The 20,330-nt window shown below is 46.4% G+C and overlaps 1 protein-coding gene across 1 annotated transcript in view; it reads left to right on the plus strand.

Annotated features, from left to right (window-relative positions):
* The window catches only part of FTO (FTO alpha-ketoglutarate dependent dioxygenase), a 389,618-nt gene that overhangs the window by 233,369 nt on the left and 135,919 nt on the right, over positions 1 to 20,330 (plus strand). The gene's annotated exons all lie outside the window — the stretch shown is intronic.

Below are 20,330 nucleotides of genomic sequence, written 5' to 3' on the forward strand. Positions count from 1 at the left end.
CAATAGGTTACCGTATTTTGCTTTCATCAAAGCTATCAGGGGATCAGTGAGATTAGATAATAGAAATTTTTTCCTCCGAAAGTTAAATACAGATGACTCTAATTACCTTATATTGCACGTTAGAGAACGCGTGATGAATAGTACAACTTCCAAGAAATGTAGATCGGCGACGACGCTACAGCTGGCAATGAGTTTAGAAGTCTATTGTAATAAAGGCTCCCCCCCCTTCGCCGCCGCGCCCCCCCTCCGCCCCCCTCCCCCGCCCCCGCCTTCCGCTGGTTCCTTTGCAATAACGATATTAGGAAGAATATTTTTAAGCAGAACTTATAACTAGGTTTTAAAATATTTGTATCTCTCCCCGGCCAGGAGCCGAGCCATTGTTTGGGACTCCCTGAAGTCTCTTAAACTGAAAGCATATGTTCCCCGTGATTTAGCTTTTTGAGGAAAAGTGTCAATTCTGCATGACTCGGGGTAACCGAGTTTGTCACAGTGTCATACAACCCTGCGATTCCAGAGGCACATCTGAATGCTGCGGGTTTCCTTCCCGAAGCTCGGTAATCCCATAAACAACCCTCTCCAAATAGGCTTATTAGGGCTGTCTGCTCACTTCCCCCGAGCTGAATGATCCAAAGTACATCAGGAGAAGCTGTGTGAATGCAGGGTAAGTGTTAACAGAAGCGGTACAGAATTTCTGAAGATTTGGCTTTGTTTATACAGTCCACTCTGCCTGATGGACAGCTTGTTATAGCTTTTAAAGAACTGGGCAAGCCCTCTGATCTGACCCCTTCTTGACCTCCGCAGCCCAAAGGTCGGTCTGCAGCTAATAAACTCTGAGGTTCTTAGGGTCTACTGTAGGAAAAGGCAGGAAGAGAGCAGCTGCAGGGACTGGGCGTCCCAGGATAGGCTGCTTTCGGGTCACTCTCTGATAATGAAAATGATTACCAAATTATATGGAAGTTTAACCGCAATAGTGAGTGAGGGGAGGGTGGAGCCCCGCGTATTAGGTTTGATAAATGAACTGTGAAGGGGCCCATCTGGCTCTCAACATCTTTTCTCCCCCTCTTTCCCTACCAAGGGGAAACATTTTAAAATAACAGCAGTACATATAGACTCAATGACCCATGCAAGGAGCTGGAATGAATTAAGATTTAATGGTGACAGTGGAAGAAATTATCATTTGAAAAGTGCGCTGAAGAAAAGGTACAGTTCCGTGTCCGTGTGCCCGGCTTGTTTTTCTAAATAAAATATAGCAAAAAATCGGTGCCTTTGTTTATGTTCCGCAAATCCCCAGCGCCTTTCCTAGACTGGTGAGAATTTTGAGGGCGTGCTTACTGTGGAGTAATTATCTGTAAGTCCGCTGAAGGAAAGGAATGGGCTTCCTTTGCCTTGAACATGTCGGAATGAGAATCAGATATTTTATTTCAGCTTGCTTGCTCAGGTGAGAGGACGTGCGTAAATCAGGTGTTAGAGCAGACGTCCTCGAAAAAAAAAAAAAATTGTGATCCACTTCAGCCTCTGGCCACTGAATGTTACGCATTTTTGGATGCTGAATATACCTGTGGCTCTCCGACACTGTTTTGTTGCTACCACAACTTTGCAGGTTTTGTTTTGTTTGTTTGTTTCTGTAAAAGGAAGCGGAAAGCGCATAACGTTAATTGAGTAGATAGGTATGTTCCTTTCTTGATTCCTCTTTCTAAGAACCATCAGAGCGATGCTAATTATTGCCAATAATGGGCGTGTCACACGTATGTTCTCTTACTGTGAATTGATAAGAATAATCTACTTAAACCTGTCTCCCAACTCCCTGTGAACATAGAATGTCCCGGTTTCCGGCCAGTGACGTTGGGGTGCACGAAGCTCCGTGCTCTCGTTCACGGAGACAGCGGACCCAGCCTGTGACTCTGTGTTCTGAAAAAAGAATGAATTTATTTCGTCTTCATTTTTGTATGTTTTGTATACCTGCCGTGCACAGAATATTGCCTGAGCTGCTGTGCAGGAGGGAACGTGTTCGGCAGCCAGTTTAAGAATGGACCCGGGGACGAGGTTCTAGCAGGTTCCCAGAAAGGGGCCGTGAAAAAGATGGCAGTGGAGCCGTCGATACCACAACGGAGGGGCAAGTCGGCTCTGACCCACTCAGGAGAGTATTTCACCGTAGATGTCTTTGAAGACTAGAATCGCTGTACTGTTGAGAAAACTCTTATGTTGAACGACACGGCCTACATATACAAGTCTCACCCAGACAATAATTATATTGAAAATAGAAACCCAAAGCTTCTAAACATTATCCAAATCAGTGTGTCCCATCTTAGGTTTGACTCGACCGTGTCTGTCTGTCTGTGGGGATTCATAGTAAGCCAAGAGCTAGGTGAAGGCTAACACAGGGAGGTGAGGAACACTTGTAGAATTAACTGTGCTCCCTGACTTTGAAACAGTGCCTTTAAATTTTTGCTGAGTAAGATGCAAAGACAAAAACATAAGACGAGAGCCAGGCCATTAGGGTTTTGGGTTTTTTTTTTCCAACTGAGATATAATTCACAGAATATAAAATTTCACGTGAACGTAAAATTAATCATTTTGAAGTGTACAATTAGGTGGGGGTTTTTGGGGGTTTTTTTTGTGTTTTTTTTTTTTTTTTTTTTTTTTTTTAGCATAGTCACAAGATTGTGCAGCCATCACCATTATCCAATTCCAGAGCATTTCCATTATGAATGAACCCCTGGGCCTGTTAACAGCCACTCTCAATTCCCCCGTCTCCCCGAAGTCCCCGGCAATCATTAACCTACTCTCTGTCTCTGTGGATTTGCCTGTTGCCGACATTTCGTGTAAATGGAGTCCTACAATATGTGGCCTTTCGTATCTGGCTTCTTTCACTCAGCATAATGCTTTCAAAGTTGCTCCGTGTTGTACCATATCAGTACCTGTTCCTGTTTATTGCCAAGTAATATTCCACCGCATGGAGAGACCCCATTTTGTCTTTCCATTCATTGGTTGGGGGACACTTGGGTTGTTTCCACACTGCTTGGCAGCTCTGAATAACACTGCTGTGTACATTTGTGTGCGGGTTTTTGAGTGGCATCTTTTCTGTTCCACTGAGTGTTCCATTGAGTGTAAATCCAGGAATAGCACGGCCAAGTTGTACAGTAACTCTGTGTTTGACTTTTTGGGGAGTTGCCAGACTGGTTTCCACATCTGCTGCATCATTGTATATTCCTGTGGCTTTTCCACAACCTCACCAACATTTCTTTTCCTTTTTTTTTTTTTATTTTTTTTTTTATTATAGATATCCTGGTGCTGTGGTCGTGGTTTTGATTTGCATTTCCCTGATGATGCATGATGCAGAACATCTTTTCATGTGCTTAAGACCATTAGGTTTTTATTAGGAGATTTAAACACATGGCTGACTTAAGCACTTACCCCCCTCAAATGGGAGAGAACTCACGAGCCCATGAGGGGTATTTGGCTTATTGCAGGAATGGAGTGCCACTGTGAAGCTGGCATGAGAATACACTTGTGTCTATTTCCCCATTCCCGTGGGTAGGGCTTTGTTTATCTGCCTGTGGCCCAGCTTCTGTGTTTTGGGAGATCCCCTACCTAGTCCTTAGCCCATTCTCTTACATTTCTTTCCTTACAGCTTCGCTGAGCATTGCACACCGGGTAGGAATGTAACCTGATGAACTAGAAGCTCTGTCTCCTTAGAGCGCCTCCATTCTGGGCTCAAACAGGACTTTCCGTGGTCCCACAGTAGACGACTTCATTTGGGTCCAAGGAGCCTTAGGACGGTGCTGAGAGCAGTTTTAAAAATGTTTTTGGCACTTTCTTAGAAAAGCTTTTAGAACTAGTTCCTCCCAGTTAAAATGAGCTCTCTGGACCAAGATGGCTCTCTATACATGTCTTCCCCGTATTGGGCTTCGCCAGCTCATGCTATTGCCAAGTTAGCCCTTTTTCTGGACAAGAGAACCATCTTACTGTTGACCGCCTTCCATTCGCCGTAACTGTCACCATCACCACCCACCTCCAGGACGGATCCACTCTGGACATCTTCTTAGGGCTCCAAGATCTAGTAGTTCTAACCTTTTCTAAGCCAGTCAGCTTCAGAGCTCTGATCTGGGTGCAACAAATAAACTAGTTTGTGTCAATTACTTCTGGGGACCAGCGCTAGTCCTAAGACTAGCACGTTAAGGTTTTCTCCATGGATATGTGGTCTCTGCTTTTGCCTCCTGGTGGGCCTGGATTATATGCAGAACCAACAAGCTGGCCCAGTCCAGTTTAGCAACGAACTCTTATTTACTGAATGTTTGTTATGTGCAAATAACTCTGCGAAGTGCCGTGGGAAATACTAAGAGGAGTCCCGTGGAGTTCCAGTTTTGAAATAATGGATAGCTTCATGCGGGGGAGGGCAGGTTAGTAGGAACACCATCGCGTGCAGATTTTCCTTCTTTCGTCGCGGGATCCTGGAAGATGACTTAGCCATGGACTCTGCTGCAAGGCCACGTCCAGTTTGGGGGAAGCTTAGGGAAGGGAATCACCTGACGTGTACCATATAATTACTTGACTCTGTGTTTACATTTTGTGTCTGCTGCCGGAATGTGAACTTCATGAGGGCAGGGGATCTGCCTGTTCACCAGCTGTGAAACCTGCCGCCCGGATCACCGTAACATTAAGCTGTCTCCTCCATGAGAACCATGCCCTATGCGAGCAGGGACCCTGTCGCCTGGCATTCAGATCTGTTCGGTGGCTGGCTGAATAGAATAGCTTTCCTCTCAACCCATCCCTGTATTTATAAGTACTTTGCCTTCCTTCCTAATTTTGAAGAGGGATGACCAATGGGGATGCTGGCCTGTTGGGATTTCTTTTTTCGGGGTGGCGGTGGGGTACATATTCATCTGATCTCGCCAGAGGTTGGAAACCTTAAGGTTGGATGTAGGAGATCTCCGCTAATGTGGTTCTTTGGCATTGGAGCCCCAAGACTGCACCCTGCCCCCTGCTTCCGTCCTGAGGGAGGAAGGACACTCTGTGCACAGGCTGATTCGGCCACTTGAGGAGGAGTCCGGAAGTGAACACCATGGAATTGAGCTGGGATCAGGACGAAAAGACGCGGTCTCGTCCCTGAGGCACCCATTCCTGATCCCTTGCCATGCCCGGAAGTGAACTAGGACTGGGGGAGAGGGGAAAGGCCTCCCTAGAGTCATTCCTCTGGACGGGAGGATGGCTTTCAGGCCGGGAGGGGCGGAGCTGAGTCTAAACGCGGCTTCCCGTTCGCATCTTACCTGCTCCAGTCAGTCGCAGGCTGCCTGCTAATATCCTGATGTGGCTTTAATGATATCAGCGCACAGTGACCAGCATCAGCCTTGGTGACCTGACATCTGGGCCAGAATTTGTGTGGCGCCCTCGGGAACTCTGGTCGCCAGAAGTGGCGCCACCGGCCCCGAGGACGGGCTATGAGATGAGGCTGATATAATTCTCTTCTGAGCCGGCACGTGACGGAGTCCTTTGGACGTGTCAGCCACTGTCGCTCGCGATAGGGAGGGGGGCTGCTGCTTCTGGCTGAGTTCGTCGGGAACTAGAAGTTGTGGGATCTGCGGTTCCGTAGCCGTCCCCTGCAACCGGCTGACTTGGTCAGCAGGGTTGGGGTGGAATAAACGAAGGAGCTTCCAGGGAGAAACAGGGAGGCGCTAGCCTGCTAGCTGACATCTATGCCTTTCCCTTCTAGTGCATCTGTCCCTTCTTTAATAATTGCAATCTCTGCTTTCCGTGGCCCTTAGCAGAAGAATGTCCTGTGTGTATCTGAACCCGATTGCTCCATAAAACCCAGTAACTCCATAAAACCTCCTCATAAATGTGTAGGAATTGAAGCATTGTGTAAATTTAGAGCGAGGATTAAATGCGTCTAGAGGTAGGGTTACCTTTTTTCCCAGATACAGCAACTTATCTTGAGGAGGCCAGTGTTGTTGATGTTATTACCATTGTTACTGTCATCATTTGAACCGTTTTATGGGAGACAAAAGCCAATTGACTTCTGCGCATTTTATTTGTAAAATCAACACATAGGCTTCGGTATGAGCTCTCCTCCTGGCGGACCCTGACCGTGATCGGTTGCTGACTTACTTCTTACAGGCAGTGCTTCTTAAACTTTTCGAGAAAGCATCGATTGATTCATTTATTTACTCAACAAGTACTTATTAAATAGGGCTTGCTCTTTGTCGGGCACTGTTCCGGGTCCTGGAAAGGCAGCAGGGAACAGCACTGTTGTGAGTGTTTGTCCCCTGGAGCTTGTGTTCTCAGTGGAAGGAGAGACCAGAACTGCTTCCCTAAGTGGAGCTCTGAAAATGTCTTGGGGGAAAGGTACCGTAACTCCCATAATCCTGCGTATTCAACAACACTCAGTAGAACCAAAATACGATCCTGCAGTCGAGAGAAAGATCGAAAACGTCCTTTTCTGGATCTTCGTCATAAAATGATCCCTTGTTGTAAAACTTACCCTTCCGGTTCTGGCCAGTCACATTTGTGAGCCGTTCGTGGGATACCGGTTTCTAAGGAACACTATAGCATTCATTTCTCTCCTTAGACAGTCTGCACTCTGGTTCCCAGGGACTTTTCAAAAAGATGTGTCACCTTAAAGGCCTTCACTTTGCGAAGGCTCAAATGCAGGCTGTGTTACACCCACAAATATCTCTTCAGAGGGAAGCCGTCCCTGCCTGGTAGGTGTTGGAGGAGTGCGTGTGTGTTAATGGACTCCGGCACGTAATAAACGGTGGTTATAGTTAGTGTGAGCAAGCTGTCAGTCACACATTGATTCAGCAAATATTTATCGAGTGCCTGGCTGCTACCAGACTCTATCGTAGGCCTTGGGATTATAGAGATGAGTAAGACTTGACCAGGGGAAGTACATTAGGCGGTGCAGTATCCTAAGTGCTGTGAAGGAGTTTAAGTCAGGATCCTGGGCGAAGAAAGTGGAAAGAGAGGGGCAGTGTTCTTGTGTGACTCTCACTTGTGTGCCCAGCCATTCTGGGGAATACCGCTCCGTTGTGAAATTGTGTTGGCCGCGAGTGGGTAGGTAGCACTTTGTCTCCAGAAGGAGTGGGAAATAGGCGAGAAATCTATACGTGGTTATGGGTCATGGGAGAAAATCTGGGCTGCCTCTTTCTAGAGAGATCTAGTTCTCAATGGTAAAGGTGTGGGGGTCCGGGGGGTGGTGTGGATTTCTCTCAGAGCAAATTTCAGTAGCGTGGCCTAGAGGTTGGGAGCGTAGATCCTGAGCAGGTTGTTTGAGTCTTGGATCCGTGTCCATAACTCCAGGCGATTATAGAGACGTTACGTAACCACTCTGAACCTCAATTTTCTCATTTGTAACTTGCACAGGGGATCATAACAGAGCTTACTTCATAGGGCTGATTGACAGATTCCGTGTAAAACACCCTGAGCAAGTATCTGTAACATATTAGCTGCTCAGTAAAAAGTACCCATCACCTTTAGATCAAGACAGGAAAGTCTGTATGAGCCCAGCCACATTCATCCTCTGAGAGCAAGCCCCCGTGTAAAATCCTAGCCTCGCGGTAGGGACCCCACATTGCTGAATCGGTGTGAGGATGAACACTGGCTGCATCTTGCCCCGTGCCAGGCTCTGCTCTAAGCACGGTCACACAGAACTGACCGAGGCCTGAACTCCAGCTTGCATCCTATCTCCAGCTATGAACGCTGGGCCAGGCACTCCGTGTCTCAGCAGCTTCACCTAAAAGAGAAGCAGCGTGATCCAGGTGGCCCGATGGACAAGGGACAAGGCGCGGTTCTATCAGTGAGACCCCCGGGGGCAGCTGCAGGTAGAGGGGGCGTTCCCCCTGATGACTTCGGTTCACCTCCCTCCCTCTCTCCACTGTCTCCACTGTCCTTGAAATGCACAGTTGTGCTAATTCTAGTAGAGAGAGCTGCTAACATTTGTTGAGACCCCACTAAGGGCTCGGACTTTTCATGTTTTACGAGATGAGAGGCTAGAGGCAGAGAGGTACAGAGTAACTTACCCAAGGCAGCACAGCCAACAGTGGAGGTGGCAGACGGGAGCCGCAACAAGGCCTTGCCACCACTAGGTGCACTCGGCACTTTGAAGTGGGTCTCCCCATATGGGGCTTCGAGCCCTTCCCGGATCCTTCCCAGTGTGGAGAACAGCAGGTGTGCATTCGTAAAGGTTTCTTTCCTCCGGTAGCTAAACATGTTCGGCACTTTTTAGTTGCGGGTGCCTCGCTCTCTCTAAAGAAATAATTTGCAGCCCGCGCTTTATGAAGTAAGCCTTTTCAAGGAGAGTTATTACCTTTATCGCTATGCCATTCTTTTATACTGGTTACAATCTTTGAGAAGGAGGGATCAGGGGGCGCAGATGAGAACATCAAAGTCTAGCCTCAAGAATCTGTAAATCCTCTAAGTGGGGTAATTTTGAGGCGGGGTTGGTTAGCCAAGGCTGATTTGAGTGGGCTCCCTTTGGGTGATCGGATAGCATTTATCTGCTGTACGACGGGTCGCTCACCAGTTCTACGGTGTGTTTATGCCTAGAAAACCATTTACCGCACGTGGAGAGTCATGCTCTTATTCTATCTTGGGATGTCCCCAGTGTGGTTGACAAATTTACGCTGTAATGTATATTCCGGGTTATAGATAAAAGTTTCACTCCGCTTTCGGTTGAGGCAGTAATGGGGGGTGAGGGGTGGTAAGGCACAGCTCCGGCGGCCTGTAGGGGACACTGTTGCATCGTGGATCAGAATGAGTTTCAGCATCTTGTCCCAGGACAAAAAACAAAACAGATCACAAAACAAAAATAGGTCAGTCCCCTTCACATTACTAGTTGAAATGATCTGAATGATTCCAGTGTGCCTACGAGAGTCTGTTTTCAGGTATTGATCAGGCTGTTTAGTATCTGCCCGAAAGGAACAGTTGAGCGTCACTTTCCAAGATGGGAGTGATTGACACTTTCCTGATTAGCTTTCTCTCCATACTCTTCCTCTGGACAGGGTACTTTTTTAGTTCAATAAACCTTCAGGTTTAGCGGGCCCATCTTCATTTTTCGCGAAGGCGTGCCCCCGTCAGGTTGAAATGCTTTAGTTCTGTCGTATTCTAAATAAATATCGTGAGCCTCCTGAAGGGCATTCTGGAAGTTCTGAGTCTCTTCTCATCCATATCTTCTTCATCACTGAAAAAGATGCTATTGACTGAGAAAATGAAGTCATGTCTGTCAGGCAGACCTGTGTAGGGCTCAGCCCGAGCTCCAGGAAGCCCACACTGCCAGATGCTCTCGGTTTGGATGTGTCTCTCCTTCCAGGCCTCCATGCCCGTCCGGGTGCCCCGGGGCCTTGCCGGCACAGCCTCCACCCCCCCCCACCCCCCCCACCCCCCACCCCCACCCCCGCCGCCCAGCTCTGGCCTCTTCCCCTACTGGAATATGGGCCCTGGAAGGCGATTGTAATTAACCCTCGGAAAGCAGAGGTTTTGCTAAGGCAGCGCGCACCGTAATGATTTTGTTAGCTTGCTTCATTTCCAGTCTTACCATCAATTATGCCATGTGTTTCGTCCAGTTGGTGCTACCCTCCCAGTGTTAATTATAACCTACAAGACTGTTACAGTTAATTTTATGGCAAGCATATTGTCTCTTCAAGGCTCCAGAGCAGCTCATAAATTATCTTGAAGGTAAAATGTAACTTGGGGAACTAGTTAGGAAAATTCCATCCATCTCGCTTAGGAACCGCAGCTGCTCCTGTCAGCTGCCTCGCTGCCGCATTGTGAAGGAATTAGGGTGGGTCAAGTTGAAGAGGGGAGGCCCGGGCTGTCACCGAGGAGGAAGGCTGTCCTGGCCCTGTCAGACAAGTACCTTCTGCCAATCCCTGGTGGTTTCCCTTCGCAGGCAGGAAGAGGCAGGCAGCGCAGGTGGATGGTCCCCAAGCTGTCTGTATTCATTACTTTACAGAAACTTGTTGTAGGTAGGCAGGTCCGGAGACCTTTCCTCTTCTCTGTTGTCATGATGTTAGGCATCATCTGCAAAGTGTGAGAGAGATAACTCTATAACTGACTCCGGGCTTGGGCCGGGAGACAGCAGAAGGCCGAGGGGCGGGGAGCCGGCGATGCCTCCCTGCAGCCCCCCGGAAAGCCCTGCGCTGAAACGAGCATTTTATTTGCGGTTGTTATTGTTCCCGTAATCTGATAAAGTGAGATTTCGCCGTGAACGAATGTACTCTAAAATTGCCTACTAAATAAATTAGCAGGTTATCTTATTGGGATAATAAACACACTCTTTCTTTCTTTCTTTTTTTTTCTCCCCCCCTGCCTCCTCACACGAAGTGTAAGCTTTACATTCCAGCCCTCGGGGCCCTTAGCATTATTATTTTTAATGACTGAACACCAGTCTTTCATTTAGCTTGTTTGTAGAGTTACTGTAAATGATCTCTCTGCTGTTGGTTCTTCATTTGGAATTCTGCATGTTACGCTCGCTTGGAGAGCTCTGGGGGGCCTCTGAGAATCGGGGGGCTGTGTGAAGCACAGTATCTTCCAGCAGCATGGCAAGCAGGCCGCGGCAGGGGAGGCAGCGAGGGGGTATTGAGGACACCCGCACGTGTAAACCTACGTCCGGGCTGGAGTAGAGTGACACACACACAGTGCTCGGGAGCCCAGCCTCGTCCCTGAGCTGGCAGTCTCTCCCTGGATATTCCGGAGCATTTTCCTGTCTGCCCCGAGGCACGTGAGGCCGTCACCTCTGGGCTGTGTCACTAGGAGAATGACACCGATTTTGAGGGGGTGAGGAGGGCCTACCGTGCAACAGTGAGATCGTGCCCAAAGAGGCACTGGACTTTCCCAAGGAGGCGTCCTTTCGAGCTCTTAACGACAGCAGCACGGTACCTGGGAACTTGTGACTTTTCTAGTGAATGTGGACGAAGGGTTGCAAGCCCAAATGCCCGCGGGGCCTGGCAGGTACCCCAGGTGAACGAAGGCGCAGAGGTGGGGCTGAAGTGAATGGGAGGTGCACACCCAGTCCAAAGTAAGCGGCCCCTCTTCAGCCTTGCCAGGAGGCCAGATCCCTGTTACTAGGTCCTCTACATTTTCAAGAGAAGTGGAAAATGGAGAGAGAGAGAGAGTGAGTGTGTGTGTGTGTGTGTGTGTGTGTGTGTGTGTTTATGATGTCTTCTAACTGTTTAAATGTTAGTTATTTAATGTTAGTTAGTTAGTTAGTTAGTTAGTTAAATGTTAGAAATTCAAATTATACAGGCTACTTAATCAATACCTGCCTGGAGACCAGATGGTGTGGATAGGAATCTGATAGAAAATGGAAGTCTTGCCCGCTCTGTAGGAAAACTCTTCTCCGCTATCTCACGCTTCTCAACAAGAGAGACGATGACCCTGGCCAGGAGACGAGGATGCGATCTGGGCACTGCCTTCTGTGACCTTGTAACATTGTTCTCTACTCTTTGTGGGTTCTTGCTTGGAGGAAATATATATATATATATATATATATATATATATATATATATATATACATACACACACACATATATATATACACGTGTATATGTATATATATACGTATATATATGTATACACGTGTACACACACACACACACACACACACACACATATATGCCTCTAACTCAACAGTCTCTTTTCTTTTACAGAGAAAGCATATGAGAGTTTTCAGAAGCAAATGCGCTGTATGTGGTGCTCATTGTCACCATAAAAGTGGTGTCTGCAGGAATGTTGGCAATTTTGAATCTGATGAAGGGTCTGATTCGCAGGGGTGAAGGGCAGGGGCTTCTCCGCTAGCGATCGCCATTTCTCCTGTTGCACCCTCAAGTTTATGCCTCACCCCGGATCCACCTTGGGGGAACCCAGCTGTTCTCTCATGGCTCAAAGATGTCATGTGGTCAGAATAATCTTTCCGTCTCACTGATCCGGACCGATGCCCACATGGAGGCGTGGTCTGGGAAGCTGTTAAATACATGTGGGTTTGATCTTCTGATCTTCTGGAGAAGAGGAAAATATAAAAACTATTTCTTTCCTTTAATAAAAAGAAAAAGGTACGCATAAACCTTGGCTGCCGCTGAAGTCAGCCGTTACGCATGCGTGGCTAAATTTCATTGTAAATATTTCATAAGGGCCGTTAGAATGCAGCCAGGTTGACATCACAGCCCCAACTGTACCAAAGGAACCATTTCCCTAAACTAAGCCAACATTTCTAAAGAAACATGAATTTCTAATGTAAAGTTAACATCAGGTCAGAAAACCCTCTGGAAGAAATGTCTGTATCAATGTTTATAATCTCTGCATTTATGGATTTGCAGTTTGTGCAAAAAACTCCCTAAGAGACTTTATTTTGGTTAAATAAGACTAGCTTGTGAAACAGTCTGTATATCCAAATCCATCCTAACCCAGGGTCTTGGCAGCCTTTTGTATAAATAATGTCTTTTCCAAAATGTGTGTATTTGAAAAAGGAAGAGGGAAATTAAGTGGCACACCGTGTCTCTGGGTTCCCGTAAACTCACAGAATCCTAGAAGCAGAACGCAAAGGCTGACGGTTCATTCATTCTTAGAGCAAATCACAGAGCCATACGTTAATTTATTGGTTTAATTGAGGCACGGAAGATTGCAGTGAGGAGTAAAATGTTTATCCTCCTTTCCTCTTCCTTTTATTTTATTTTTTTTGTAGTGAAAGTTTAAGCATGCTTTTTGTGTGTGTGTGTGTGTGTGTGTGCGTGTGCGTGTGTGTGCGTGTGCGTGTGTGTGCGTGTGTGTGTGTGGTTGTTGGTATGTCACACAAAACCCGTATGAGATTTAGAGGCATTTGGCAGAAAAGAAACGAAAAGATATTCGCATTTTGTAAAAACTTAATCCGCGTTCGCAGATGGTCCTGTTCAGGTGCTATTTTAATTATGAGGTAAAGAACAGCTCCACACAGTAGGAAGTCGTCTTAATAAATGGAGAGGGGCCTTTGTCTTCAAGCAATCAGAAAGCCTTGTTACCGAGAAATTTAAATACTTTGTGTTGTAGGGGAGAGTCTCAAAATGACCGGGATGCTTGGAGGAAAGCAAAACGATGGGCTCTTCTAAAAATGAAGTGAGTTCACTAGAAAATGTCTTACAGCGTGTGCAGCTTTAAGCTGCCTTAACATTGGTCGTTTCAGCGACGGCTTGTCCGGTGATACGTGTGCGCCGTAGACGTGTTCGTGTGATCCGAGGAAAAATAAACCGAACAAATTGCAAGTAGCACTTAAAAAACATTTTTAGCCCCAAATGGAAGTATTTCTTTATGGTTCTTAAGCTCAAAGGGCTACTTTGCCCTTCAAGCGATAGAGTGCCCAGAAGAACTAACAGTAATTCAAACGCTGCTGTAACTTACAGCTTGCATTAATAACACACAAATAGAACAGTCGTCTTATTAAACGTTAGTAATATAATAATGTCTTACTGTCTTTCCCTTAGTGGGGAATTATGAGGACCTCGTGTTAGGACCTCAGTGTCGTGACATAGTTAATTATCCATGGATAATGGTTTTCAGCCATCGCGGTTCTGAGTGACGCAGCTTTGTTGTTGAGGGCTTATTAAGTGTTTGCAGACTCAGGTGCAGGGCACCTATGCACGTCCCTACAGAAGCAAACAGCTGTGTTTTCTTTACCATATTATACATCACATAGAGCGTCTCATTTATTACAGCTGAGCTAATGATGCAGGCGCAAACCTCTATGTCCCGTGCTCTATGGCGATGATATATTTGCTGTAGAGATGTTAGCTTGTTTTTCCTAAGTAATTAATCTTTTCTTGTACCGACTGTATCACATGAAAATGGGTTCACGCAGGGCTCAGAATACATTCAATCCGGTCTGCAAGAGATGGGGCGAGACCTCTGCGTATAGTGGCATTTTTTTCGTTCACAAGGGCCTCCCCCTGTCTGCAGTCTCCCCACAACACGACGCTCCCATTACCAGGAACTTAGGCTAATGAAAGGGAATGGTTTTCGGTCCTTTAGCACCAAGACAGAATTCAGACCTGAGTATGTGCTAAGTGAAAGTAAGCCTAGTGACAGTCACGCAAGTTCGGTCTCTTGACGAGGCTGCGTATTGTCCACGCAGAGAGTCGTGGGCGGCGGGTGTGTGTCGAGTCTAAAAATGCCTCCTGGTTCATGCCCAGGTAGGCCCTTCTGACACATGCCAAGGCCTGGCTCAGACGCTCCTGGAGCGTAAAACCCATGCACTGAGGGCGCACACGATGATTTTGTCATACCCACACGAACATGTTTTAAGTTTAAGGGTAATGTATTTTGCTTTAGATTAGAAAAGCATAATCAGCATTTGGATCCATGGTTCTCAGGTGAGATTGTTGAGGACAAGAGTGAAGTCAGTCTTTAAGTTTTGGGGTTAAAAAAAATTTTTTTTAAGTTGTTTTAAAGAAAAATGCGAGACGTACAATGTAAGTGGTCCGTGGCTGTCGCCACGAATCATGACGGTGGATCGCATCATCAAAGGTTAGGAAGCACTGGCCTTACAAACCAAAGGGGTCAGGAATCCTGTGTTTTACAATCATCATGCTCTTGATTATGAAGAAGATGAGGATCATCATCCTAATTAATAATAGCAGCTAACCTCAATGCATCTTCATTGTATGCCAGGTCGTCCTCTAAGCGTTTTACCCACGTGTCTTTATTTACTCTTCGTGCCAACCCAAGGAAGGAAGTGCCACTTTCATTTCCACTTCACAGTTAAGGTACATAGGACCCAGGAAGGCTAGGGAATTTACCAACAATAACAGAAAGGTTGTAAGTGACCGAACTAGGACTTGAGCCCCGGCAGTGAGGGTCTTGTGGCCACTTTTTAATCACTGCATTTTTCTACGTCTCGATGGGTTGAGAAATGTCACCTTCTGTCTGCCCTCCAAAGACGAAGCAGAAGGGTGGAGCAACATGAAAACATACAACACTGCGTGTGAGAGTACATATGTTATTTATGTATATAAATAACAGAGTATTTGTATTTGTATTATTCGTATATATTACATATACTCATGTATAATCTAATAATGCAGTAACCATCCATGTGCTCTGAGGGCTCTGACCTGCCTCAGGCCCTGCTGTGACTATATCCTGAGTTCTTGGCTTCCTTAGAGAGCATCCTGAATGTATACTAGAACAGATGCCTTAGAATTTGAAATCCTTTATTCGAGTTGATGAAAAAAGGCAGGGAGGCAGGGAGAGTATCATCGTATTTTTTTCAGTCACTGCCACAGAACCCTCCAAACACGTACTACAAGGGCAGAATTGCAGAATTAACGCTTACTGTCCAGGGACCTCTCTGGATAGTGAGAAATGCACAAAATCTTCGGCAACTTCTACATTTCTGCACTTAGAAAAGCATCATAATTCTTTTCCCTAGTCACTTCAAATATATAGAAGAGTGTTTACTCTCGTCTGAAACGTAAGTGAACCTCTTTAGCAAATAGCAAGGTTATATTCCCAAAAAGAAAAGACAGAGAGTTAACCTCTGAAAACTAATTGCAACTCGTAACAAATGCTCTGAGATGAATAAAAGAACATGGCCCACAGACCACGACATAGGTGGGAGTTAGGTCTCCCAGGTCCTAGAGCAAGACCAAAGGCACCCATTTGAAGCTGTCTCCTGACTCTTGGTTTATCTTGATTGAAAGTCCCAGAAAAATGCTCAAGCAGGCAAGCATTCGCATCTGTCTTTCTCATCTGATGTTTTCCTAAGCCAAATTGCTTCGTTTTCTTCAGTAGTATTTATGACTAGCTCCATTGCACAAGGAAGCCTGACTTGGGTAAGGCGTTAAGGTATGGAGAAATGGGTAATTGGGCCACTTAGAAAACCTGTCCGGTGCATGTTTCCAAGCCAGCCTCCCCATGGGCCAAAAGTCATCACGAACAATTACTGGAGAATTGTGAGGCGCTCAAAGAAGAAAATTGCAGAACAAAATGGGTTGAAAGAATTTATACTTCTGTCATTTCCAGCTGAAGCCGAGGGGGTACAACTCGTGTCTCGCACCATTGTAATCTACAACCATCTAATTTGCTAACAAGACTTAAACTGATCAGGATTTGCAAGTCTCCTCCACCAGTATAATCAAAACAAGAAGCATTTGGCTCTGGAGAGTAAATGTTGTCGATCTTTTATTCTGCAGCCCCACCATGTTCTTTCTGGCAGGCTGAGATGAAACAGAAAGCTGATATTTGGAGCCACTGGAATTGTAGGCCTTGTAATTTTGAAATATCCATTTTATCCCGTGTAATTTCTTCCCTAAGATTCCTCAGCCTAAATCTGATACAGGTAGGAGCCAAGACAAACAGTAACCATTTATAGTCACCCAGACCAGTTTGGATTTCAGTCTAATGTAAAGCAAAAAGGGTTTTTGGCTTCATTTCAGGTGTGTAACAGGGGTAGAAAATGCATTTAAAATTTAGCAGCAAATGTTACCATATGTTTCCATAACAACTGCAAACTTTTATGTTCGAGAAGCAATAATATAAACACGTAGGAATCTTGGAACAGTAAACTATTAATTTACCAAATATAAAAAATCCAGCATGAAGGGGCTTTTATGGCCACAGAAGCCATGAGGGGGCCCGGCATCCCGTGAATTTCTCCATTATGTGGCAGAAAATACTGCCGGTCGGTTTAAATGAGCAAATCTTTTAAAATTATAAGTACAGTGTCAGTTCTCCACAGTGCATTTTTTTTTCTGAAACAACGTGTGGTGGTGCCAGCTATGGCTGATTTCTTTTACCATCTTGAACTAGTAAAACGCCCTCGAGTAGCTGCCCCCAACGCACATCCGTAGATTAAGTGCATTTTTGTTTTCTTCGTCCATAGCTTTAAACTCCGTAATGGAGGCTGGAGTCCTGCACAAAGGGCAGTGCCCGGGAGCTGGCTCTGAGGCTTGTCAAGGAAGAGGTGTTCACAGATTGTTGATACATAGGAAGAAGGCTCACAGTTTCCTACTCCCCATTTTGAAATACAAAAGAGACAAGGGGCAGAGGGGGAGAACGGCTCTACGTGACCACATCTTAGAAGAGTTAGTAACTAGAGTTGGTGGGGGAAACTCAGTGTTCTCTGATGTCTCCATAGGGAAAAGAAATAATCTTCTTTTTAATTTTTTTTTTTTCAACGTTTATTTATTTTTGGGACAGAGAGAGACAGAGCATGAACGGGGGAGGGGCAGAGAGAGAGAGGGAGACACAGAATCGGAAACAGGCTCCAGGCTCCGAGCCGTCAGCCCAGAGCCTGACGCGGGGCTCGAACTCACGGACCGGGAGATCGTGACCTGGCTGAAGTCGGACGCTTAACCGACTGCGCCACCCAGGCGCCCCAGAAATAATCTTCTTTTAAGATGCATATTAGAAACATGGCAGTCTGCAGCCCCGCCATTCTTTGCATTCGAAAACAATCACGGTTTTTTCTCCCCCTAAACCTACCCCAGCGTGTGGAGAGGGTTTGGAATCCTCTCCTAGAACAAAACGACGTTACCTTGTCATTTAAGGTAAGGTGATGCACCTTGGCCAGCCCCAAAACGTGGGTTCATGCGATGGCTGTCATTGAATATACCGATCCATGAAGGTTAACGTCAAATAGAAGAGAAGGTGAAAGGAAGGTTAACGTCAAATAGAAGAGAAGGTGAAAGGGAGGTTAACGTCAAATAGAAGAGAAGGTGAAAGGGAGGTATCGGCTGCCCTAAATTGAAGGGCAGAACTCCCGAGAAGGCCGTTCAGGAAGGGCCCTGGTATGGTTACAGGTTAGAGAAAGGGCTACAAGTCTCTAAGTTTCAGAAAGTGGAGTAAAGAGACCCCACCATTCCAGCTGGGCCAGCATGTCCAACCGGGCCTCCCTGCAGCCTTCACAGTGGAGCCCACAGGCTGCTGAGCCAGAAGCGACATGGTGGGGACATCGGTTAAAGCCGGGCTCACGTTGTTAGTGGGCAAGGACAGAGGCTCATGTTTAACGTACTGAGGAAGGCTGGTCGGGCGGGAGTGAGAGCGGGAAGCACAAATGAGGGTAGAAGAGGTGTTTTGTAGAAACCTGGTTCATTCCCGAATCCTCGGTGGGCCTCATTTTAGGGCAGAACCTTAATGTACCCTGGTGATCGCTTTCTCTGGCAGGTTAGTAAGAAAGTTTCTTGTGTTTCCATCTGCACGTGGCCACTTCGAAGCATCATCTGGGAACTTTATTGAGATTGGAGTCTGGCATTAATCTTAAGGGTCCCTAAGTTGTGTCTGACTCCCCACTAGCATGAAAAATGGGTGGGTGGTGACGAGGATACCCGCTAACTAACGACATCACCCAGGCTTCTGGGGCACCTGGGTGGCATAGTCACTTGAGCATCCGACTCTTGATCGTGGCTCAGGTCATGATCTCATGGTTTATGAGATCAAGCCCCACGTTGGACTCTGTGCTGACAGTGCTGAACCTGCTTGGGATTCTCTCTGTCTCTCTCTCTCTCTCTCTTTGCCTCCCTCTCTCTCCCTCTCTCTGCCTCTCTCTCTCTCAAAATAAATAAAATAAGCATTTAAAAAATTATTATAGGCTTTTGAATAGTCCTATATCTCCATACCCGGTTGATGTGCTAAAATGTCAAAACCAAAGGATCTGTGTTTGTTTTGAGGGATGTGGGGAAGCAAGAGGACTCTAGGGAGCACGTGGCCTATCATGAAGCCCGTCTTGGGGAGAAAATCAGCTCCAATAGAGGAGGCAGTGCAGCTACCAAGTGGCAGGAACACCAGATCTAGCCCCTGGCGGAGGAAAGGAGCATTCATGGAAGAAGAAGGGGCCGGGTGCGACCTTGCAGGGTTGAGGAGGACACCAGGGGCGGGAAGACCCCAAAACCATTGGAATGTAGGGTTACTTCCTGGAGGCAAAAGCAGAAGTGTCATGAGAGGAGGCGTAACACACCCACGAGCCACCCTCCCCCCCCAGCAACATTTTCCTCTCTGGTCTTGGAATCTCCAAACAAGCCTGGCTGAAATTTGCTTCTGTACCATTCAGATGTTTGCTCCAGGGGTCTTCTCCTTAGGTTGTCTTTTGAGGGATGGCCCTGGATGGAGATGGGTCAACTTTAAGGTGACCTTTTTTCAACAGAGGCCATCTCCCACTAGAGGTCTTCTCCTCCCCTGGCTTCAGCTGGGCTGGCATCTGACAGACGTGTAAACAGATGCAAGCATTGTTGCTAATGACAGGTGATTATAAGAGGCATGGGGGCCAAGGTAATTAAACCGCGATTTGACAGGCACATTTGGCAATGTAAATTTCAGCATTAGAAATATCTTTGCGGTGTGCTTTCCCCACTTGGTTTGGCGAATAGGATCCATTCTTATTCTTGAGAGTGTGGCGCTTTGAGATCTGAAACCGTGCTGTCTGAAGTGTGGGGCTCCAAAAAACAGTTACCAGTGGACCGTGTGGGGAGCTGGGCGGTATCGACTCTTTCCAGGATCTGCTCTAGAGTGGGAATAGTGGCGGGAATGGGGCCTGTGGCCGTGGCGCAGGGATTGTATTTGACGTAGTATCGTGACTGATTTAATAGTGACAATGCCTTGGAGAGACACGTGAATTATTTTTATGCCACCGTGGTTTCAGCTTCTGTCCCTCTTACCTGGGTTTACCTGATGTCGCTCCCATGGATCAATCCAAAGATAGCTTACTCAATTCTCTTGTCCCCTAAAAAAAAAATCTCGCATCGTCAGTAACCTGTTGTTACACGGAACCACGGTAGAAACAGTCATCAAGGTCATGGAATTTGTCCACTAGATTTAAATGTAATATTTAAAAAAAAAAAGCAAACACTACATTCTTTTTGCTGTCAGGGTCATTAGAAATGCCTGTTTAGACACTTAGAGACTATTTCCTGCTAATGGCGGCAAGCTTGGAATCATGTGTTTGCCGGAATCCTATCTTCTATTGGGTAAATAGCAGACCTTCCTATAGACGTAATATTTACGGTTTTGACTACTGGATTAGCTATATGACTGGCTGTGTGCCTGTACAGACTAGCTCTTTTATAGTAACTGTGGGTAGCATGGTCTCTCCTAATACAGTGACAGGCAACATTTATTATTTATCACCTCGTCTGAAGGGGAAACTCCTCCCAAACAGGTTAGTTCATTCCTCTGCTGCAAAACCAGCTTTTTAATACTCTTGGTGTTGTGCACACCTGGCTATCTGAAGAGGTCAGTGAAGCAGACCCTTCAAAGGCGGCCAGCCACTGGCAGGCGAGCGGTTTCTTTTCCTCTGCCAATTTTGATTTTCTCCAGGGAGGGGGTATAGAGGGAGATGAATTTGTGAATATGGTTTGGTTTATGCCAGAGGAGTGCCG

This window comes from Prionailurus bengalensis, chromosome E2 (genome assembly GCF_016509475.1).
Source record: "Prionailurus bengalensis isolate Pbe53 chromosome E2, Fcat_Pben_1.1_paternal_pri, whole genome shotgun sequence".
NCBI classification, from domain to species: Eukaryota; Metazoa; Chordata; class Mammalia; order Carnivora; family Felidae; genus Prionailurus; species Prionailurus bengalensis.